The sequence below is a fragment of the Callospermophilus lateralis genome, chromosome 9 (genome assembly GCF_048772815.1).
Source record: "Callospermophilus lateralis isolate mCalLat2 chromosome 9, mCalLat2.hap1, whole genome shotgun sequence".
Classification (NCBI taxonomy): Eukaryota; Metazoa; Chordata; class Mammalia; order Rodentia; family Sciuridae; genus Callospermophilus; species Callospermophilus lateralis.
Window position 1 is genome coordinate 84,666,429 of NC_135313.1, and position 23,766 is coordinate 84,690,194.

General features: G+C 35.6%; 1 protein-coding gene across 3 annotated transcripts in view; it reads right to left on the reverse strand.

Moving 5' to 3' along the window:
- The window catches only part of Kynu (kynureninase), a 162,972-nt gene that overhangs the window by 102,675 nt on the left and 36,531 nt on the right, over positions 1-23,766 (reverse strand). Inside the window, exon 1 of one of the 3 annotated variants that reach the window (XM_076866078.2) lies at positions 3,639-3,696. The exons of the other annotated variants lie outside the window; for them this stretch is intronic. The gene's annotated coding sequence lies outside the window, so the exon portion shown is untranslated. Of the gene's footprint in view, positions 1-3,638; positions 3,697-23,766 lie in introns of those variants that run through there. 3 annotated transcript variants of the gene reach the window in all.

Here is a 23,766-nt window from a genome sequence, read left to right on the forward strand (position 1 = left end):
AATTTATCTTTTGATTAGAGATTGCTATGCCTTTACCCCTTGACATGATCAATTGCCTGGTCAGAGTTGATTAGACCTCTGCTGGGCCTGTGGCACACTAAAGACTATGCACTGTCTAGTCAGTGGTCTGTGGGTGAGTTACTCTGAAGCCTCTAACCAAACAGTGATGATGCGGTTTATCTGAGCATATAATCAAATTCTTTCAGGAATCTGAGCTGTGAGATATATTCATTCATTCAGTTAGAAACAGGAGTGTGGATTTAGAAGAATCAGAGAAGAATCTATGAAATGCTAAGTTCTGGAAAGAATATTGTTCCGAATAACTCATTTGTCAGAGTAAAACAGAGCCACTGATGGTCGCAGCAAGGAAAACATGATTCCTGTAAGTAGAATCACTTAGGTGCATAATGCCAGGAGATTGAATAGCTATGACTCCTCAAAAAAATGACAGGACAATCCCATCTTGAAGCTCACTGAATCCTTACATGCAACAAGCTTTGTGAAAGGCCCTGGTTTGTTGACTTGGCTAGTTATAGCATTTCATGAGATGGTTTTCTGCCTTACTACTAAGAGTCTCCTTACTGTAAAACTGTTATCTTGCTGATGGACTCTACTGAAGGGTATTCTACCTGGGGCCTGACTCATGTTTCACTTGTCTTTATGGCCACCCCACTGCTGAGCAGCGTCTTTTAGTTAATGAAACTGCCCCCAAATGACAGTCAGATAAGAGAAGAAACTAAAGATCTTGGTGAACTATTTGGCGTGTCTGACAGCCTATTCCCAGAGTTAAACTCTCTCCCCTTCTGACCACAGGGGTTAATAATTAGAGAAACATTTCCAGTGAAACTCAGAATCAAGAAAGTTTGACTTATATGCGGGACCTTCTTTGAAAAGTTTTTCTTTGCATGATCTTTGGAGGTGACTTTATATTTTAAGTGAGTTTACTCAAATAAATATGAAGATTACATAAAATAAAATAAAGATTAGTTTACCACCAACACACTCTGAGTATAATTTGATTTTCTTTATTTAATATATATTCATTAGCTTCTTTATATTTATATCTTATTTAATCCTGGTTAAAGTCATGAAGAGTCACAATCATATCCACTCATTTGGAGACCAAACCCCAGAAAAAAGACAGTAGAAATATAAATGTTGGGTATAAGGATAACAGAGCTTGGTGTTTGTTACTGAACTGGGCCCGCAAGGCTGAGTCAACTATCTTCTCTTGGGAAGACATATAGCAGATGTATAGAGAGTTCCTACTCAGAGACTTGAACCTCTTATTTAGTATTTCCTTGCATCTTGATGCTGATTTTTTCAATGCTGATTATTTCTTTAGCTCATTCATTTTTTTATCTTTGTGTTCTTTTTTTCAGACTTACACTCAGTCTACAAAGCATGCTGTACTATATAGGAATCTATGTGCTCTTTTAAAAAAATTCTTCTCAATCCAGTTTCAGCCAGGCAAAAATCAAAGTGGCTGGTTCCACTTCTGGGCTTGTCAAACTAGGATATGAAGATGTACTTGATAGGACAGTCTTCACTGAAAGAGTGTACTCTCAGCCAACCTACCATGATGCACGGCCTCTAACAGACTTAAATGTCATCTTCACAAAATAATACAGTGCCCTTACTCCAAGGAAATAATTATTCACTTAAATATGTCACTTAAATATTCACTTTAATATTTTATTTGCTTTAGAGAATAAAGTTTAAAACAAAAATCTCCAAATTTTATTTCAATATTTAGCATTAATTTCATTAAGAAGGTAGACACATACACACTGTGGTCTTAGGCATGTCATATAACCTCTTGGTGTATTATTGTTATATAAGATAAAGTTAAATTTTACTTTATGAGATCATGGTTGGGATCAAATCACAGGAACATTTATAATAATGATAAAAAACAATTTTATGATACTTTTAAATATGAACACTTTCAGGTGGGAAATTGACATTTTGCCCTTAATTTAAGCTTTGATATTTTGTAAATTGTGTCTTCACAAGTTTATTAAGATAGCTAAGTCTTTAAAGCTGAAACTTTTTAAAAGCTGATTGGGGCTGCAGTTGTAGCTCAGTGGTGGAGTGCTTTCCTGGCATGTTTGAGGTACTGGAGTTGTTACTCAGCACCACATAAAAATAAAATAAAAAAATGGTATTGTGTAAAACAAACAAACAAACAAAAAACAGCTGATTGTATGAAATAATAGAATGCAGAATGTTCTACTAACCTCTTGTGCTAAGGTTCAACAGATAAATAAATGACTAGAGTAATCAATAGTTAATTTGTACATGGTGGAGCTTCGTTTCATTACTGACATAAGCGAATTCTACTCTGAGTTCAAAGTTTATAACATGATCACACATATTATAATAGTGATCTGCTTTATGCTTCAAATATAACTCTTTTAACTCTACCCCTGCAATTTATTTTTTAAATAGACATGTTTCTTTCTTTTCCTCTCTCCCTGCTCCTCCCTAACCCAACTACCCCGCAATCTCCAGGGAAACATGATTATTATTCTTTCCCTCCCTTAGCAGAGTTATCTGTCCCTGAGTACACATCCACCAGAGGAACAAAGTAATCCAGACTTTAGGGATGGTACCAGAAGATCTCAGAAATGACTATCTCCCAAATTAACAAGAGAATTACAACTGCAAATGGAGAACACATGGAATGAAGCCTTTGAGTCACCTCTTTAAAAGCCCTATATTCCTGCAGAATCACAGCCTCTGGCACAGGAGTCCCCTGTGTTTCTCCTTTACTGGCAAAGCAATAAACCTTTTTCCTTTTTCTCAAAACCATGTCCTAATTATTGGATTGGCATTGGGGGCAAGGACTGGTTTTCGACAACTGTGTGCATGAGGGTGTGTGTGAGTGAGAGAGCGAGAGAGCATGTGTATGCTCAAGAAACTGTGTAGCGTTTCATTGAGAAAGTAAACTTATTGAGCATATGTGGACAGAGCAGACTTCTTCGAGAGTATCAGTGGGAAATGAGTGACATTGCAGTTCACCTTTAGGATACCAACAGCTCCCTGAACTTCACAGTAAAATCATACATGCATTTGCTCCAGTGTCACTACCAAAATAATACCCCACCCTCCTCAAAATAAAAGCAGAGAAAAATGTATCTACTTTCCATTCCTAGGCAAATGTTTCACAAAATACAAGGGGAAGAAACTGCGCCCAAAGAATAGATGTTTCACTTCTCTAAACATTTACTATGACTAATAACAGCATGAGACAACTAGAGTTACCAGAAAATAGAAGATTTATAGTTTATCTAAAGATATCTTTCCCTTATCTGGATTTTGATCTAATCTTAGCATTTCAACTCAATTACTTAATTTGTCAAATGTAACCAAGTTTAGTAAATGAAATTGTCATGTACTACTGACACCGATTCTTTTTCATTATATTGCTAAATATCTCTTGATTTATCTGTTTTTAAATGGGTCTTTTACAGAAGTTATGCCATTATTGTTCATGAAGATAATTTGAAGAAGAAGGAGAAGGAGAAACCTCTAAAGCACCGTATCAAAGACTCTAGCAGAGAGAATTTTCATTTGGAAAAGTCACGCGAGCATACATTTGTGTACAGAGTACACATCATAGACTAAGTGCTTACCAGATGGAATTTCCACAGAGGCCTCAGTTTCCAGAACCCCTGGAGAAACCTTTCAAGAATTTCGTGCAGCTTTATAGACCAGATCACAGGGTGAGAAGTTCAAAGAACTGCTAAGACTCCACCCTGTGGGGAATTTAGATTTTTAGTTCCTCCCACTCCAACTAATCTGATTGTCAATCTCTAGTTACTGACAGAAATCTAAGCAAAAAGCCGCTCTGACGCTGAGGGTTCCTCCCTCCAGCCACTGCCCCCAGAGGCAGTTGTGATCTTTAGACTCTTGCAAATGCTTACTTCCTCTCTTTTTGGATCTTTAGTGTGTAAGCTAATGATTTTGTGCTGGAGCTAAATTCCAAAACTTGAACTTTTTTTTTTTTTTTTTTTTTTTTTTTGGCGCTTTGGGCTCTGGAATTCTCTAGACTGGAAAAATTTATCTCTCAACTCTCGAGGTATTCTCCCTGGATTTTGAGGTAGAATTCTAGAGTTACATACATTGTGAGTTTTTAGTTAGATGACAGTCTGTGACATTCACTGGGTAAATTCTTTTAGTCAAAAGTTCAAAACATTTTTTTTTTAAATTCCATTTCTAGTTGGTTGCCCAATATAGGTTTTAAAAAACTCCTACATTAGACAGGCACACCGGCAAGCCCCTGTGATCCCAACAACTCAGGAGGGGAATTCACAATTAAAAAAGAAAAAAAAGAAGAAAAGAAAGAAAGAAAAGAAAGAGAAAAAGAAAGAGAGAATAAAAGAAAGGAAAAAGACTGGAGATGTAGCTCAGTGACAGAACACCCCTGAGTTAAATCCCCAATACCACACATACAATACAACACAACAACAAAAACTCCTTGGACATAAATCTAGACAGATTACACAACAATCAGGGAAAAAAGAATGAGGGTTTGACAGACGATCCACATAAAAACTAGTCTTGGAAACTTCATTAATGTGAATTATTCCCGTAAGCCTGTGAACTGTCTATTGTTATAGCTATATTACCTTTTTAGGCTTATTCCTGAGCTTGGGTCTTTTACAAAATATCCTTTTAGATATAAAAATTAACAGCAAAGATTGAAAATTTCAGACTTAGGATTCAATATTAAGATTGGGTCTGAGTAATTAAATTGCTTATTTGAGCAATAATTGCTTATTCTTTGTTGAGTATCCATAACTTACAAGGGAAAATATTTCATTTTATTATTTCTATCAAGTGGTCACTGAATAAACCTAGAAAACTGACTTAACAGTTGTTGAGGCTATCTCCTGTCCACCAATTAGACATAAAAATACTGTCCTTATAGGATTGTTGAAATAAACACATGGGAAGCTATTATACTGTGACATGTAAATCAATAAGTGACAATCTTTTTTTTTTTTTAATTAACAGACCAAAAGTACTACCCATCTGTCTCCAAGGGAGTGGATAGAGCATGTGAAATTATTTTAATACATGTAATTGTCCAGTGAAAAAGAAGATTGATTCCATATCATCAATCCTATTCTTACCATATATTAAGTTGTAAGAGTAACAAAGATAAACAAATGATAGAAACTGACATATCAAGGTCTTCCTTTCAAATTTTTTCTATAGTCCTTTACTAATGCTATTAAAAACCATTCCATCTTTCTTAAAAATTATCATTTAACATTTCTGCTTTTAAAGTGCCTGCTTGGAAGTCTATGGAAGTATCTATACTTCTGTTTCATCTGTTTTATAAATTCCTCTCTCTTTTTGCTGACTTCATTCATAAAACAAATGTATGGAGCATATTCTTTGCACTAGGCATAAAGCACAATGCCAGAGATATAAGGGTAGGCAAAATCTCTATGATAACATAAACTTCTAAAAAAATATAAAGGAATTCCAAGATCATACATCATAGGGAAGAGATGAAAATAAGGCTCACCACAGGGCTAGCTGTGGAAGTAAAGAAAAAACAGAGTGAACTTCTATTCTCTTCTCCTTTTTTTTTTCTTTGAGACAGAAAAAGAATATATGGTAAGGTTGTACCAATTCAGAGCTGTCTATTAATTTCCACCTGTTTCCTAATAGCATGATATGTCTCTGAGAGACAGACTGTGAGTTTATCCTCAGAATGGATTGACTATGAGTGAAGCTACATAAACACCTGTAGAATTGCTCTACTTTTTCATTAAAGTAAATTGAAGACTGGGAATTAAGGGAAGTTCTGTTCTCTCAAGGGATAATTCCTAAATGATTAACTTTATAAAGGTTTAGAAATCCACATAAAAACTAATGTGGGAAAACTAGTCAGTTTGAAATGGAGATGAGAATAAGGCAGGGTCACATCTGGTGGCCCATCCAGATTCCATTATTGAAATTAGTGACTAAAACTGAAAGAAAAATCTCAACTTTGTTGACAAGTTGGAGAATAGTTATAAATTTGTAGTCTCAATCTCAAGTATATAGGGCATTTACATTATTCCTTTTTTAAAAAAAATTACAACTTTTTAAGAGTTGTACTTTTCAGAAGGAAAATTTAATGTGTCACTACTGGAACTCTCCTTCTGTCTTACAAGAGGTGGAGGGAAGTCCCTGGTGATTTACAGCAGGAAGTGGTCTAGGGGGTCAGCTAGCTTTCTTTTCTCATCTGTGCCTTTCTCCTCTCCCCACCCAATTCTGCACCCTCAAGCACTCATTTCCCCTTCTTCTTGGGTATAACTAATATAATGTAACAAGTCCCTTCCCCTTAGGCATAACCAGGATGATGTAATAAGAGGTTTCTCAAATGTCAAGTCAGGAGGTCAGAGTCAAGTAATTTTTATTCTGAAGCCAAGTAACGCAGAATCTTCTCTATAGGGAGGGGAAATTCAGCCATTGTTCCAAATCCCTGAAAAATTGGTTCCATCACCCCTGGTGGATAACAGAACCCTTGGATGCTCAAGTTCCTTAGGTAAAATGGAATGGTTTTTGCATATAACCTGCATTCAACCTCCCACGTACTTTAATTCATCTCTAGATTTACTTAGAACACCTAGTACACTGCAGATGCTATAACTAGTTAATGAATAATGACAAAAAACCCCAAATCACTATAAATCCAATTTCATTTTATCTAGTACTTGGGTTGAACCTAGTGGCTCTCTACCAATGAGCTCTAGCTCCAGCTCTTTGTTCTTTCTTTCTCCCTCCCTCCCTCCTCCTCCTCCTCCTCCTCTTCCTCCTCCTCCTCTCTATCTACTTCTCTTCCCCCCCAACTGTCTCCCTTCCTCTTTCTTTCTCTCTCTCTCTTTCTTTCTTTCACAGGGTCTCCCTGCATGGCTACAAGGCTGGTGTTGAGTTTCCATGTACCACAGCATGGAGCAATTTGTTTTCCAAATGTTTTCTATCCAGAGTGGGTACACACAGATGTGGAGGCCCAAATATATGACCAGAACACAGGAACATTAGTCTCCACTGCTCTCTCCCCTTCTCTTTCCTTTACCCACTCCTCCCCTTTATTTTACTTCTCTCCCTCTCTTTCCCTCTCTGTTCCCCTCGATTCCCTTTCCTTCTCCTTTCTCTCCTTCCATTTCCTTCTTCTTTTTATCTTCTTTCCCAATCTCCCCCTTGCCCTTTTTCCTCCCCCCTCTTCTTTTCCTCCTCTTTTCTTCACTTTCTCTCTCCTACCTCCTCTTACCCTCTCCTCCCATCTCCTCTACTCTCTTTCCCAGCTCTTTTATCCTCTCTTCTCCCTTTCCCTTATTCTAAAACAGTGAAAGCACAGAAAATGAATATGCTAATAAATCACTAAGCTCTCTTTAGACTATCTGTTTTCTCTCTCTCTCTTTCTCTCTCTCTTTTTTGTGAGGTGTGTATTTTGATGATTAGAAGAAATTTACAGGACTGGGGATATAGCTTAATGGTAGAAACTTGTCTAGAAAGATTTATAGATAACGTGCAATGAGTTTCCTGTACTCTATATGAAGCGTTTTCAGTTTTTCAGAGGAAAATGCAAAGGCTCATTATAAGCCAATGGCATTTTGCTAATTGGAGATTGAAATTCATTTAGAAACTAAAATTCCTATAACCATTCACTTCTCCATCACTATTAAAATCACAAAGTAGAATTTAAGGCAACACCTACTTTGTGTGTTAGCAGGGGAAACTTAGTAGCTTTCTGTTGTGGGTCTGTGTGTCAATTTGCCCAAATGTCTGATTTTTTTTACATGAGGAGTTGAATTAAAATAGTCTCATTTTTTCCCCTTTGTATTCAAATAGTAAGCTGGTAGAGCTACAGAAAATTTCCAAATTAATTTTGAAATAGGCAAATGCTTTCAACATCACTAGTCATATTTTACTGAGTCATTCCATCTAAATATATAAAACATGAATCACTTAGTAAATAATGATTCAAGATTTAAAATCCCCCACTAAAAAGCAAAGGTTTACTTTCAAATTAACTATTCTGTAATAGTAGTATTTGTTACTGTGTTTAATAGCAGTTTTGCTCAAAGTAATATTGTTACTGTTAACATCCTGTTGATAGGTACAAGTCCTACTTATAAGTCTCAGAAAACACAGAATAGCTTAGGTTTTGTTGACATCGTTGACTCCATAACAAATCATTGACAGTGATGACACTTTGCCAAGTGGGAACAAACAATAGCAAATGTTCCTACTTGAAGATAAGAGTTTATACAGCAGGTTTCTTTTCATAGAATGAATTACAATACAGATGCCCTGTTTTTACTTACATTTTTTAATTTTTTTTTAATTTTTGGCAGTATTGGGGGTTGGACACAGAGTCTTGCAAATAATAGGCAAGTACTCTTATCAATGAGCTACATGCACAGCCTGTTTTATTTTGTTTTGAGACAGGGTCTCACTAAGTTGCCTAGTCTGGTATCCAACTTGTGGTCAACTTTTTACAGACACTTGAATAGTGGAAATTACAGGTGTGCTCAGTAACATGTGATCACTGGCTCAATCTTGAAGATTAGGAGCTTCCCATGTCATTCAGACTATTCTACACTATACAAAAAAACAAGCATCTCTTTTTATTTTCTGAGATTATTATAATCTTAGTCCCAAAGCTTAATAAGAACAGGAACCTAAACAGAAAAGGCAGCTTTAAACTTTTTTTTTTTTAATTACAGAATTGTGTGGCATCTTTTATCTGACATATTTTCATCAGAGCCAATTTTGTTTTTATTCAGGGTATATTAATTATAAACTATAGCTACTTGCTGCATTGCTTTACCATATTTTTTTTTCTATTTTACATGGCTTTGGACTGATTTTTTAAAACTTCCTTTTCCTTTTTCTTTTTTTTTTTGTATTAATAATTAAAATCAGGGCTTTGATAGGAAGGTTTTCTACCAATGAATTACACCTCCCGAATTTAAACTTGTTTTTAATTTTAAAAATGTATACTTTTGCATGAACTATTTTTATGGCAATTTTAGGTTCAGAACAAAATTGGGAAGGAAGTACAGAAAGGTCCTCTATGCTCCCTTTCTCTCAACATATTTTTTAATCATCAATTTTTCAAATCTCTTATCTTTTTCAATTAGCTGAAATTTATCTCTTGTATTTTCTTTTCATCATATTTTACTGTAACATTAATTCCTCCTACCATAGCACACTGAGGAAGCAGGACCATAGCTTCCCAGGATATAATGCATTTCATAATCCCTAGTTGGATCCTACAGAAAAGGTAGTCAGAGCTGTGGTTTATAATTTGTGTTATTTGTTTATTCTAAGTAATATCAGTCTAAGTGATGGAAATATTTTCTTTTCATCTATAAATTTTATTTTTGGTTCTGATATTGAACTCAGGGGCACTCAGCTACTGAGCCACATCCCCAGCCCTATTTTGTATTTTATTTATAGCCTGGGTCTCATTGAGTTGTTTAGTGCCTGGCTTTTGCTGAGGGTGCTGGTTTTAAACTTACAATTCTCCTGCCTGAGCTTCTGGGATTACAGGCATGCACCACCAAATCCAGCTCATCTATAAATTGTGTGCTAAAATAAGCCAGTTCTTCTTCATAACTCCTGTTTCACTATTCTGGGGTGGCTCAATGATCTGTCCCTCTTTTCTGGGCATCATTAGGGTTCTTAGCTTCATTAATGCTGTAGGTTCTTTGTGGCTTCAGTGTTCCTGAGCTTCCAGATGTGATGATCCTAATTCCTCCCTCCATGCCTTAAGTTTTTAGAGATGCATTTTATAGTATTGATCTATCTATCTATTTTTTTTTTTTTTGGTCAGTGTTTTGGTTGCTGTGCCCATAATATCAGGAATAAAAAAAAAGTTTAAAGGAGGAAAAATTATTTAGTATCTCATGGTTTCTAATGTTTAAGTCCACAGACAGTGGATTCCATTGCTCTGGGTCCAAGGTGAGATAGAGCATCATGGTGAAAGAGCATGGCAGAGGAAGGCAGCTTAGGATGTGGTCACAGGAGGATGAGAGGGGGGGCGGGGAGGGAGGGGGAGGGAGGGAGGGAGGGAGGAAGGAAGAGAGAGAGAGAGAGAGAGAGAGAGAGAGAGAGAGAGTTTTCTACTCATTGGGAACAAAATATTACCCCACAGGTATGTCCCCCATTGACCTACCCTACTGGTGTACAGTTACCAGTCTGTTAATCCATATTAGGGGAATTAATCCACCGATTAAGTCACGCTTCATAACCTAATCATTTTTCCTCTGAATGTTCTTGTATTGTCTCACACATGAGCTTTTGGGGGACATCACATATCCAAACCATACCATTCTGCCCCATTCTCCAAAAGCTTATGCCCATTTCACAGTACAATCGACATTTACTCCATTCCCAATAATCCCATAGTTTTGACATTTTGCACTGTCCAAAAACCAAGTCCAAAGTCTCCTCTGAGACTTGAAGCAATTTCTCAGTGTGAGTCCCTGTAAAAATCAAAGACAATTTACTTATATTCAAAATATTATGGCACAGAATAAAGATTTCCATTCCACAGTCGAGAGATTGGGGTATATAAAAAAAGATGCAACCAAAGCAAGATCAAAATACAGCTAGTTGTTCATGACGATCTCTCCAATCCGTTTGTGTAGCTCTGCCTCTATGGCCTTGCTGCTTGCAGCTCACCTTGCCTCTCTCTTGACTTTTTCTGCTCTATTTCTGCAACTTTCCTCAGAATATGTTCCACATTATTGGCATCTCTTAATCTTGGGGTCTCCACTGCAGCTTTGGCTTCTTCCACACATCTTCATGCATTGCCCTTTCAGGGGCTGCCTGCAGGGACTCTAACTTTGCTACTCTTTGCCTGGCTTCCCATGCCTTCTTTTGAAATCCCAGGGGAAGTCTCTAGGACCTCCTAACTCCAGCATCCTGCCTTTCTGAAGAACCAGCACTGTGTGGTTGCTGCTAGGGTCTGCCACCATCTCAAGAATTAGCTAAGCCTTCATTGACCATGGCAGTAGTGCCTTTTGAGTGCCTGGGTGACTGAGTATGATAACAAACAAACAAACATACAAACAAACACCTTTCTAGGCCTGCTGTGCAAGCAGTGTGCCTCCCGTCCCATGGTCTCTTTTGAAAGTAATTTCTGCTTTTACCTTCTTGAGCCTGAGATGGAGATGGTTTTGCCAATCCCTGAGATGCCCTTGAGCCATCTTTTCTATTCTGTGCAAAGCTCTCTGCAATTTCTTTAGTGACTTTACTGTCTTTAACAATTAAACATCCTTAATCCCAGTTTTATTCTCAGTTTTCTGACCAAACTATGAGATTTTTTGAATCTTTTTACTCTACTTTCTGGCCCTAATTTTCACAGTAAGCTTGGCTAAAAGTCACCAGCGATATCGATGCCACTGTCTGAATGCTGTGTTACCTTGAAATTTCCTCTGCCAGATTAATTAGTCCATCACCTTTAAATTCAGCCTCAAAGAAAAAGTCTCAGGACATGGGCAAAATACAGACAACTTCTTAGCAAGAACATAAAACGATTGGCCTCTAGTTCAATTTTCAATATAGTCTTCCTCCTATGAAACCTCATGAGCCCAGTCTTTGCTGTTCACAGTGCTCTCTGTATTCTGGTCTTCTGAACTACAACCAGAATCACCAGTTAAACTCCTCTTACAACATTCCAAAGCTTTTTTCAGCTTGTATCACTTAATTTTAAAAAATTCATCTCCCTGAAAACCAGCTCAAAGGGCGCCGAACCACATGGTTAGATTAGTCACAGCAGCAACCACTTCTCAGTACAAATTTCTGTTCTAGTCAGCTTTTGGGGGCACTGTGACCAAAAGACCTGACAAGAACAGCATAGAGGAGGAACAGTTCATTTGAGGCTCACAGTTTTCAAGGTCTCAATCTATAGAACCGCCAACTCCGTAGCTCTGGGCCCAATAAAAGGCAGATCATCATAGCAGAATAGCATGATGGAGGAAAAAGCCTGGGGATATGGCAACAAGGAAGCAGAGAGGGTGAGTTCTGCTCACCAGGGACAAAATATGAACCCTAAAGGCACACCTCCAATGGCCTACTTCTTCCAGTCATAACCAACCTGCTTTCGGTTAAATCCAATTTATTCATTATCAGTGGATAAATGCACTGATTAGGTTAAGGCTGCCCTAGCTCAATCATTTCACCTCTGAGCTTCTTTGCATTGTCTCATATGTGAGCTCTTGTGGGACACCTCATATCTAAACCTTAGTAACTCATCTAATTGTCTATCTATCCAACACATTAAGATATTGTCATGATATATAGGTTGCCATATTCTGGAAAATTAAAGTTTTTGTTAACTATTTTATAAATACATGTTTTTACTCTTTGGTTGATTCTTATTTAGCTGGATGTTTTATGATTTTTCATTCTACTGATGACTCTTCTTTACTGTGCTCACGAATCTACTATTATTTGAAAGCAAAGTATCAATATTTTCACTCACCAGCCTCACTGCTACTTCCTTTAAGACTGTGTCCTGCCTACAACTGTCCCTCATGAAAAGTGATACATTTAGAAGATTTTCATCTAAATCTTCCTTTCAATGTCCCTGTTTCCAGATAAGAAATTTTACAAGACCCAAAATTCTAGGCTTGATAAGACATTTTAGTAGAATTTCCATTAGAATCTCACTACTGTTTCAAAAGCCTTTACTTAAGATATCTGTTATACTTCTCAGGCCTGTTGTTGTCCATTAGCATATTTACCGATGTACAGAGATATTAATCTTGCATGGTTTATTATTTTCCATTGTATCTTCTTAATATACTGTTTTAAAGTCTCTCTTTGGATTAATTTTTATTGGAGCATTCTTATGGAAGATCCAAAAAACTCCACCAGAAAAGTTCTAGAATTAATTAAGGAATTCAGCAAAGTAGCCGGATATAAAATCAATACCCATAAATCAAATGCATTTTTATACATCAATGATGAATCCACTGCAAGAGAAATTAGGAAAACTACCCCATTCACAATATCCTCAAAAGGAAACAAAAACAAAACTTGAGAATCAACTTAATAAAATAGGTGAATGACCTCTATGGTGAAAACTACGAAACACTAAAGAAAGAAATTGAAGAAGAATTTAGAAGATGAAAAGATCTTCCATGCTCTTGAATAGGCAGAATTAATATTGTCAAATGGCCATATTACCCAAAATATTATACAGATTTAATGCAATTCCTATTGAAATCCAAATGACATTCTTCATAGATCTAGAAAAAGCAATCATGAAATTCATTTGGAAAAATAAGAGACTCAGAATAGCCAAAACAATCCTTAGTAAGAAGAGTGAACTAGGGGGCATCACAATACCAGACATTAAACTACCCTACAGAGCAATAGTAACAAAAATGGCATGGTGTTGGCACCAAAATAGACATGTAGACCAATGGTTCAGAATAGAAGACACAGACACAAATCCACCTAAATACAGTTATCTCATAATAGACAAAGGCACCAAAAAAAATACATTGGAGAAAAGATAGCATATTCCAGAAATGATGCTGGGAGAACTGGAAATCCATATGTATCAAAATGAAATTAAGCCTCTACCTCTCACCTGCACAAAAATCAACTCAAAGTGGATCAAAGACTTAGGCACTAGAACAGAGATCCTGTGTCTAAGAGAAGAAAAAGTAGGACCAAATCTCCAGCATTTCGACTTAGAATGGTGCATTCTTAATTATTTTTGTAGGGATTAGAGGTATAAATAATAGAGCACACGTGTAGTATGCTTGGGGCTCTGAACTCTATTTTTAGCACCAAAGTGTACAAATATACATGTTTTTCACAAATTGTGTACATGCCAGATTAGTTGAATTTTTATTTTTTATTTTTTATTGTTGTTATCATCCAAATAATTAAATACTATCTTAGCTAGTGATAGTATGTTGAGACAATATTTTTTCTCTCTTTAATCCACTTTCTCTTAGGCCCATATTAGAAATGAGATGTCAAATGTTAACTTATTTCTTTTATATGTAAGTTTATAATGTTCAAATCTCTCCTTATGGTCAGGAACATAAAATAACATAATATTTGCATTATACTGAGGCACATCCTCCTCTATACTTTAAATCATCTTTTGATACTTGTAATAACTAATACAATGTAAATATTAGTAAATAGTTACTATTTGTGTTGTTTAGGAAATAATGACATGACAAAAATCTCTATTTTCAGTAGAGATCAAATCCTGTGAATATTTCAATATATAATTGGTAGAATCCACAGATGTGGAACCCACAGATATGGAGAACCAACTTGTACTTATCTTTTCTGTCACAATGGTCTTCTTTCTGTGAATCTGCTTAACATGAATCATGTCTTTCTAAGCTCAAGTCTCTCTATCGCTCCCCCACCCCCCTACAGGCTTGCTTGTTATCGAATTTATTCAAAGCTCTATGTAGTTAATTAATTAGATCTATTTAATTTATTCATGTATGATGACACATAAAATGTTTTACCTGATTAGAAACTTATTAATTCATCATAATTTTTATTTTTAAATTTTTATTTTGAAATAATTTCAAGAAAATTTGCAAGAATAATGAAAAAATTTTGTGCATGGGTCACCAAGATCCAGCAATTTTTAACATCAACACATTTGCTTTTCTTCCTTATCCTTGTGTCATACATATTTAACTCAGGTCATAATTTTTTGTAACACTTCATTAGTAACATTGTGACTTTCTTAGTTTATTGGATTAGTAGGCATGTGAGGTCAGTTTTTACCATATTGGTGGTTATAATTTTAATACTCAAAGCTTTCTGCATTATGCCAAAGGGATCTTCTTTAAGCTGATTACTATTACATTTTGGTCATTAATTTTCACTACAACTTTAGTAAACTCATAAATGCAATATCAAAATTTTTTATAATCTTGCTTTTTAGTTTTTGTAATTTTCTTTCCAGTGATTAACAAAAATTTTATATTACATAAGTGAAGACAAATGACAGATAATAAAAATAATTGGAATATGTAATTACATTTGGGTTGATGTACTTTATATTATAAAAACTATTAACATCATGTTCATATAATACAATAAAATAATCCCATTATATCACGTGTAATTGTCACTATGAAATTAATTTTTATAATAAGGTAAGTAGTCATGCTTTTTGTTGACATTTTCCTTGTTTATATTCTTTTTCAACCATTTTTTTGTCATTTTTGGGGTGCCTTTTTAAAAGTCATACAGCTAGATAAATATCTACATACCACTTTATATTTACATCTATACCAATTGATCTACATTGAAATGTCAAAGACAATCTGCTTTTTAGGAAGAAATTAACCATCTCATATTTAATCAAATGCTGATGTATTTGGAAGAGAAATTTGAGTCTGGAACTTTGTGGTGACAATATGCAGAAGTGTCAATGGTAGAGGTCTGTGTGGTCTGGGTGGCTTATCACAGAGATGTAGATATCAGAGGAACATTGGTGTATACCAGTGTGATCAGTGAGTGCCATATTCTGGACTCTAAAGGGGCATCCTCAAAACTTGGTAGTAGCTACTTCTAGTTGGCTTATTTGGGATTCCAAAACACAGTTTACCATTATAGCTGCTCTTTGGGCACAAGTTTGGTCTGATTCAATCTTTCTCCAATGCTTTCACACCATTCCCAACAACACACTAACTAACTGCTAAGTAAACAGAAAGGTTTGTCACCATATAAGCCCAAAGTCTAAATGCTTTTCCTCGCCTTTAATCCCTCTTTCTTTCTCTCTCTTCTCATACAAATGTGTATGTGTGTTTTTATATAACACAAATGTCATGCATGTGTTTATACATGTGCAAAATATACAAACACAGGAGCAAGATTACATGTTATTCCCTGAACATGGAGTTATCTATTCAGTTTTTTTTTTTTTTTTTAATCAGAGACCCTAAATGATGCAACTGGGTCCTACCATCCACCATCAGGTGAAGCAGAAAGTTTGCATTTTGTGAATCAAAAACAATTTAATGTCTTCAAGTGATTAAGAAAGTTAAACTAACATCATAAATTTACACTCAAACAGATCATTTCAAATGTCAGGACAGATGGAAAGCAAAATTTCTCTTCCATTTGAAAGTGAAAATGGTGTTAAAACTTTCTCAGGAGAAAATGTTAGGTAAAAAGGCAAAAGGAAAGAGACACAAAAAAAGCTTGAGGATTGCTCATTTTACTGCCCCTAAACGTAAACCTTTTTCTACATAAAGATCCCATCGATAGTCTGTGAAGATAGTCTATGTAATGCTTGGCAGGAATAACAGAATAGTGTTGACTTTCAATGCAGTGAGATTTGATGGGGAATACAGAAAGTCTTTGGTAGAAGATGGTCTAAAACATTCAGTAAGTTTGTGGAAGTAGGAAATCAGGTGAGAAGGGATCCCAAGTATTTTTACCCTCTCTCTTCAGATATATGTATTATTGGAGCCAGAGAAGGCTCTTCTAGAATAAGAGTATCAAGTCTGTGTCCCTGAAACTTAAAAGAACAAGGTGACATCAGTTGAGACCCAGGTGAATTCTCAGGAACCTTAAAATTTATGTCCAACAGTACAAGTGAACTACATTGTTTTGGCTCTTAGTGAATTTAGCTCTAATAGCGCTTCAATTTGACTTTTTACTCTGGCATTAATTGAGGGACTAAAACAGGAACAGGCATAAATTTCACTTTTTTTTATGTTTGCTCTAACTTTAGTTTTATATATGTGAATTCCTTTAGTAACATAATAACCAACTTTAAAGTGAACAATTGTCATCCAAGGACAGAAGTACTTTCTATTCAGATTTACTTTTAAATCTAGGTACAATGCTAATCATTTGAATTTCAAAATTCACATACTTTCTTCATTGGAAAAATATATAAATAAAATCTGTAATCAACAAATTGCTTTTTAATTACCAGGTACAACTCAGTAATTAACTTCACTTTTCTTTAACTTTCATGAAAAAAATCATTAGATTATGTTTTAAAATGTATTTGTTGTTCTACCTGAAAGCATGATTTTAAAATGTGAAACTAGAAGAGAAATGTCTCTTAGATCTTTGTGTTTAGAATATATACAGAATATGGTGCTCTTTGCTTTGACTGTGTGGGAGGTAAAAGTCAACAGTTTGCTCCACCATGAGTGACCTTAGAAGAACTTTGGTTTATATCACTGCGTTTGCACTTCTCTTGTGTTTACTATAAATTTTTTTTTGCATCAATATTAGTTTTGTTCAGACTATGTGTGGCTTATTTCATTTCAATATGTTAATTTTTCAACCCTTGTTAATAGTAAGTTATAAATAAATATATTATTGTTGCTCCCATATAAAATTCCCCATCTCCCACTTTTGCTGGACCCTGGTTGCTTCTTTATAATCTATTTACCTCTCTCTCTCTCTCTCTTTGATTCATCATTGTTTTCTAGAGCATCTGCATAAGATATTCATTTTCAGGATCCTTCACCTGAGGAAGGCTTTAACAAACTCAGGTTTCAATTATGCTCCCTGTGTTGATCCAGAGCATCCTCAGCTTATTCAGCATAGCATAGTGGATTTATGGTTTGGATGCTTGTTGTGGTATAAAAGTGGGGGAGTAGTTCTAGAGTGTCAGCTTCTAGCTGCGTTTACTGTGCAGTTTACATAGGACTTACTTCCAGTAGAGCAAATGGCATATCCCCTGACTTATAACTTTTCAATTGTGTTTATTTTTTGTTGTATTTGCCTAAAATTTTTCTTGGAAATACTCCTCTCATGGGAGATCTCTGGATCTTCATTGTGCTTACAACAATGGACCTTTGTACTCACTGCTCTGACTCCAGGTGGATGAAAGAATAGGTTAATGTTTTACTAATACCAGTGCATAGACAGGCAGAACACTCTAAAAATCTGAATTAATAAAGGGACACTAATACAGAACACAAATATGGTCAGCAGAAAAAATATATGCAGGAAGAATTGTTTCTTAACTTCTTCTTACCCATAATTAAGATGAAGATCACAGAATTATCATTTTGTGTATTTTCCCAGAAAATATGGAGCCCTCACTCTGACCGAGCACTGAGTGTTTATTGTTTCCATCTCATTACACTCTCACTGCCTGTCCTGGGTTTAACTTTTATCATTTATGACTTCCTTTGGACAATCTCCTAATTGCTTCCCTGTCTCTATATTTTTCATACAGTCTTCATTCCATTTTATCCAGATTAATTTTTCTAAACCACAGATTAAATCAGGTTTTAAGTGTAAAAAGCCTTTTGAAGTAGTATTCTGAAAAAGATGGCGTTTTTAACATGACACACAGGGCTTCTTAGGATTTGGCCTGTGCCAAGCTGTAGGGTCTGATTTTGGGATCTTTGTCCTTATGGATGAATCCAGCTCTATTAATTTTACTATGAGAATGTAACTGTTCCTACTAGTTGAAATATTCTTTTCTCTCTGGATTGTCTTTTTTTTTTAAAATCCATTTTAGTTTTAAATTTAACTCTTAAGTTATTTCTTTATATTCCAGTCAGACTTTTTTGTAGCTTTTATAATGATTCTCACAATATTATATATAACTACCTGTTTTTGTTCTGAGAGAAATAAAATGTTCTATAAATCAAAATCATGACCAAAGTATCCAGGAGGTACAAGGGGATTTATCTACTCATTATAGACCAATCCTTTTTGCTATTGTTGAAGCAAGAAATCAATATCAAGATTAGCACGAGGTGACAAAGCCTTTGATGTGTTTAGTTAACTTGGGTAACTCTGATCATCATAGGTAAAGCGAATTCTACTCTATGACCACATTGATTAAATAATTTTTTAAAATTTATTGATTGTCTTACTGGGGTTTGAACCTAGGGCTGCTCTTCTGCTGAGCTACAGCCTTTTATTTATTTATTTGAGAAAGTATCTCACTAAGTTGCCCAAGGTGGCTTTGAATTTGCAATCCTCCCGAGTCTCTGGGATCACAGGCATGTGCTACTGAGTCCACCTGCAATTTCTCATTGTAAAGATTAATCTGTGTACTTCTCCTTATATCTATTTCCAATATTCAGAGAAGAGTAGAATTTAGAATTTGGTGATTGCTTCCCAGCCTATTCAAAGGACCATAATTTCCATTCCAAGTAAGATACTCTTCAGTGTGTCACCTAGGCCCATACCACCTGCCATGGCTCTCGGGAGTTAAGAGTGCACTGTCCACATCCAACCTCCCTGTGCCTCATCTCAGTTCTATTCACCAGCTATTCTTCATGACTTGTGGTTGGGATTATAGCGATTGCCGGTTTTATTAAAAGATATAATTTTCTTGTGAGTTTTCTAAAAATATTTCTTAGTTTTCTTTTGGTTTCAAGGGAAAAAAGAAGTGTGGAAATGCTTTTAATGTGCCTATGTAATTTCAGGTTCCCCTTAAATCTTACTTTCACTTCCCCTGTGCTATGAACCTCCCTCCTCTCTGGCAAAGCTCTGACAACTTCCTAATCGACAATCCAAACAGCCTTCTTTGCTGACAGCTTCTGCATTGAAACCTCTTGTTCTTATTACTTCTTTTATAGTGCACATCTCAGCTTAATCTCTATTCGCATTCTCTTCTGCTTCTCTTCTCTTCCAATCTCACTCTTTATTCTCTTCCTTGAGTTGCCAATGAGAAATATATCTTTTCCTTTTTGTACTTGCAGCTCTTATTGTACTGCTCTTAATAGCTTTGGCACAGACCAGGTTCTTCCTTTCTCTATGTACATAATGACTGCTACTGTTCGAATGTCTGTGTCCCTTGAAAATTCCTATGTTGGAACTTAAGCCCCAAGGTGATGGTGTTAAAAGTGTAAGGACCTGGAAGGTAATTAGGACACGGAGACTTTGCTTTCATGAATGGAGGCTTCAGCCTCCCTCCTCCCATCCTTTCTGCCCTGTGAGGTGTGAGGACAGATGACTCTTCCTTTTTCTTCAGGAGGATATAGCTAGGCACTGACTTGGATGCAGAGATCAAGCCTTTACCAGACACTGAATCTGTCAGCACCTTGAACTAAACTTCCCAGCTTCCGGACAGTGAGAAAGATAATTCTTTCTTTTTCCTTTTTGTAATGAGGAGTGAACCCAGGGGCACTTTAGCACTGAGTTACATCCAGTCATAAGGATGGCTAGAAACATACATAAATACCCACACAGAATTAGCACTGATCTTTTCTACTGCATGCCCACTGTGAATAGGGATAGGGGGGAATCATGTTACAATTTTAGCTAAAGAGATTTTGTAAAAAGCCTTTTTTCTTTGCAATGCAGCCTCTTAGCCTAACAGTTGACCAAAGTCTTTGCTTATTAAATGAATCCTACTTATGATTTATTAGCTATGCCTAGTATATTTATTACAATTTCTTCATGTTCTCTGTAACTTGATTATAGTATGATTACAGTACAAAGCAATAAAAGGGCCATTTTTCATTATGATTGTGAGACCTGTGCCTATTGACATATGTTTAAGGAAGAGAGTGCTATCTAATAAGACTTTAATAATCCTAATGCTGTATGAGCACACACCTATAATGCTCATCGACTTAAATAAGAATGTTTATTTCAGTTTGGAAAGTTCTAGTATATGCATAATTTCTAAGTGCATAATACCTGGTAATCTACTTGATTAATATACTGAATTTATTGATTAATGTAATAAAGGTCCAGAGCTAATCTGAAAGTATCTAAGAAAAGTAGTCATTTTAAATTTACATTTGATATATTAGGTCTCCAGAGAAAAAGATTAGGTTTGAGTCATTCAAAGTATTTTGAAAATATATCCCCATTGAATTGCCAAGAGGCAATGACTATTCAGCTTGAGGAAATGAGAGAAGATTCCAGAAAACAAGGCATTAGGCTGCTGCCTTCTCACTTGCCTGTCAGTCATCGCTACAGGAGCTCACACAACACTGTTTGCTTTGTGCCTGGACATGGCCTTTTGGCCTTTCTACAGAACATTCCAGACATGGATTCTAAGGCAGGAAATGTTTTTGCCAACTTAGGCTGAGTGTACACAGTGCTGGGACAGTGTGCACACATCTCAGACTAAGCTGATTTATATAAGTGAATGTAAAATGCTCTGCAGGACTCCTTGCTAGTAAGATTTGAGAAATATTGATTGAGAGTGCCCAGAATGGTAGCTGGAGTGGGAATTTACCAAATGCTAGCAATTTATTTTAAGATAATTTCTTGAGAACTTCTGAAACATTTTCAATACCTAGGAAATTTATTTAGCAACTAAAAGGAAAACTCTTTTATAGGACAAAGTGCCCTGCACTTAGAACACTTGAATTGACCCATTCTTTTTCATACCTATCTCTGTTTGCCAATATCTATAATAAACATTTGAGAAAACATGTCTTGTCTCATAAATTTATGACTGATTCTTCTATTTATTATCATGACATTACCAGGGCATTTTTTCCCCCTCTAAGTTTGTTTTTCTTCATTTAAAAAAAATCAGATACAACTTAGACTTTGTGTTTCATGATGCCTCTTCTCAAAATAAGTTTGACATTCTGGGTGATAAATCATACAGGAGGTACAAGAGTAATGGTTATGAAGTGCTGCAGTTTTGAAAACATAAATGTATAGATTTAGTGAATACCATTGTGGACCCTTCCATCATCCCAGGTCAGTTGCTTGGTGCAGAAAGCAGGTCAGCTCTAAGGGCAGGTTCTCCATCCACGCAGATAGGAGTGCCAGGCTAATGTGAGTTCAAGAGCAAAGTAATGGTTTCTGGTTTCCCAGCTGCATTTTATCTATCAGATAAAAATATAGAGTTTACATCCCAAACTTCTGATGCCCAGTCTGAGGATTCGATTGGGACTAAATACAGTATTAGACAAACCATTCAATATAAATCTGGATAAACAAATATATGTATTTAATATATATATATATATATATATATATATATATATATATATATATATATATATATTAAATGTATATATATAAATATAAATATATATATATAACAAAATTACTTAGAAATTGAATAAATCACCGATATGAATGAAAACCTCATTTCATGTCATATGTTGTACTATGACTTTGTATTTATTATCTCATGAAATACAGGGGAAAAATAGTGTCAGAGAACTATTATTATTTCTACCTTACAAAGTAGGAAACTACATAAAGATAAAAATAGATTCAGTTAGCAGAAAAGTGACACTGAGGGAAACAATATTAAGAAATAATATTTCAAATATTTAAGGAGCTCTTCAGGAAAAAGAAAAATCAACAGAAAACAGGGCAAGGTTTTAAAACTAGGGGTTCACAAAGGGAAGCCTGAATAGCTGAAAATATTTCAAGAAATGGACAAATACTTCAGAAATCAGAGAAGTGTACATTAAAAATAATGACAAGAGTCTTCCATTTCAATCGTGTTTATAAAGATTAAAAATTCAGGTAAAAGCTAAAGCTGAAAGAAGTATAAAAGTATATATACTGTGCACTTCAGTATAGGAAAAACATTATGGAGACTTTCTTTTTGCAAATTTATTGAAATAAAATAGGAGCATACTCTGTGACCAAGCAACTCCATTACTGGGCATATATCTATATTGTTTTCTCAGATCAGATATTTACCCAGATGAAATTGACTCCACAGTGCATGTCCACTTGGGGCTTTCATTTAGAGAAAGCAGACAAGCATTAGAGATCTCAAAGATATCTACAATATGAGCTCCCCATGGACTTTATCTTTGCATGCTAGGACTGGGATGTGTCTCTCAAACTGCAAAGATCTATGCCAAGAATTTTATCTATGAGAGGACTCCTCTGAAGCGCTCAGTGACTCTCTAAGTAGTCCAATCAGGCTTATGAAATTGGTTAGACAAATGGTCATCAGTAAAAAAGCTAACCTTGGATTTTCAGGGGAGCCTTAAACAACAAACAGAATATCATAAATTTCACTGGCCTTGCTTTTGCTAAGAATCAAAAGCCAGACATTCTAGGCATCCCCAAAGTTGATGACAGAGCTCTTTTTCCAACAGGAAATCAGCTCTAACTTCACAAAATCCTGCTGAAACACTTCCATGGTTACACAGACCAATGTGGGCTGAACCCATCTTCATATGCTTTTCATAGCAAGAATTTGCAAATATAGTCAAAGAAAAGAAAGTAATATTTAAAAGGTGTGGTATACATATGATGGACACTATGTAATGGTCAAGATTATGTCCATCACCATAGTTATGAAAAGTGAAATGTTCAGTAAAAATCAGAAATCATTAATTTTTTATGAGATGTAGTATATAGTGAATTTTATGAGCATAAAAGCACACAGAAACATACATAATAAACATTAATTAAAAACTCACATGGCTATAAATATGGATAGTGGATTATGAGGGATGCATATTATGAACAAAAGAATTGATGCTTATGGTGAGAGGGAACTGGAATTAGGCAAGGGCCAAAGAAAATAAAGTAGTGGTGTGTGTATGTGTGTGTGTGTGTGTGTGTGTGTGAGAGAGAGAGAGAGAGAGAGAGAGAGAGAGAGAGAGAGAGAACAGTGAAGACTTTAGCATGACACCTCTAACTTGCAACAATAAAAAAAGAAAAAAATCATAGTTTCAATAAAAATCCAAATTTCTGTGAGTAAAAAAAAAATGAAAAAAAAAAAAAGCTCAGCATGGTGGTGTACCACTGGAATCCTAGATACTTAGAAAGCTGAGGCTGGAGGATCATCAATTTGAGGACAGCCTGGCAGCCTAG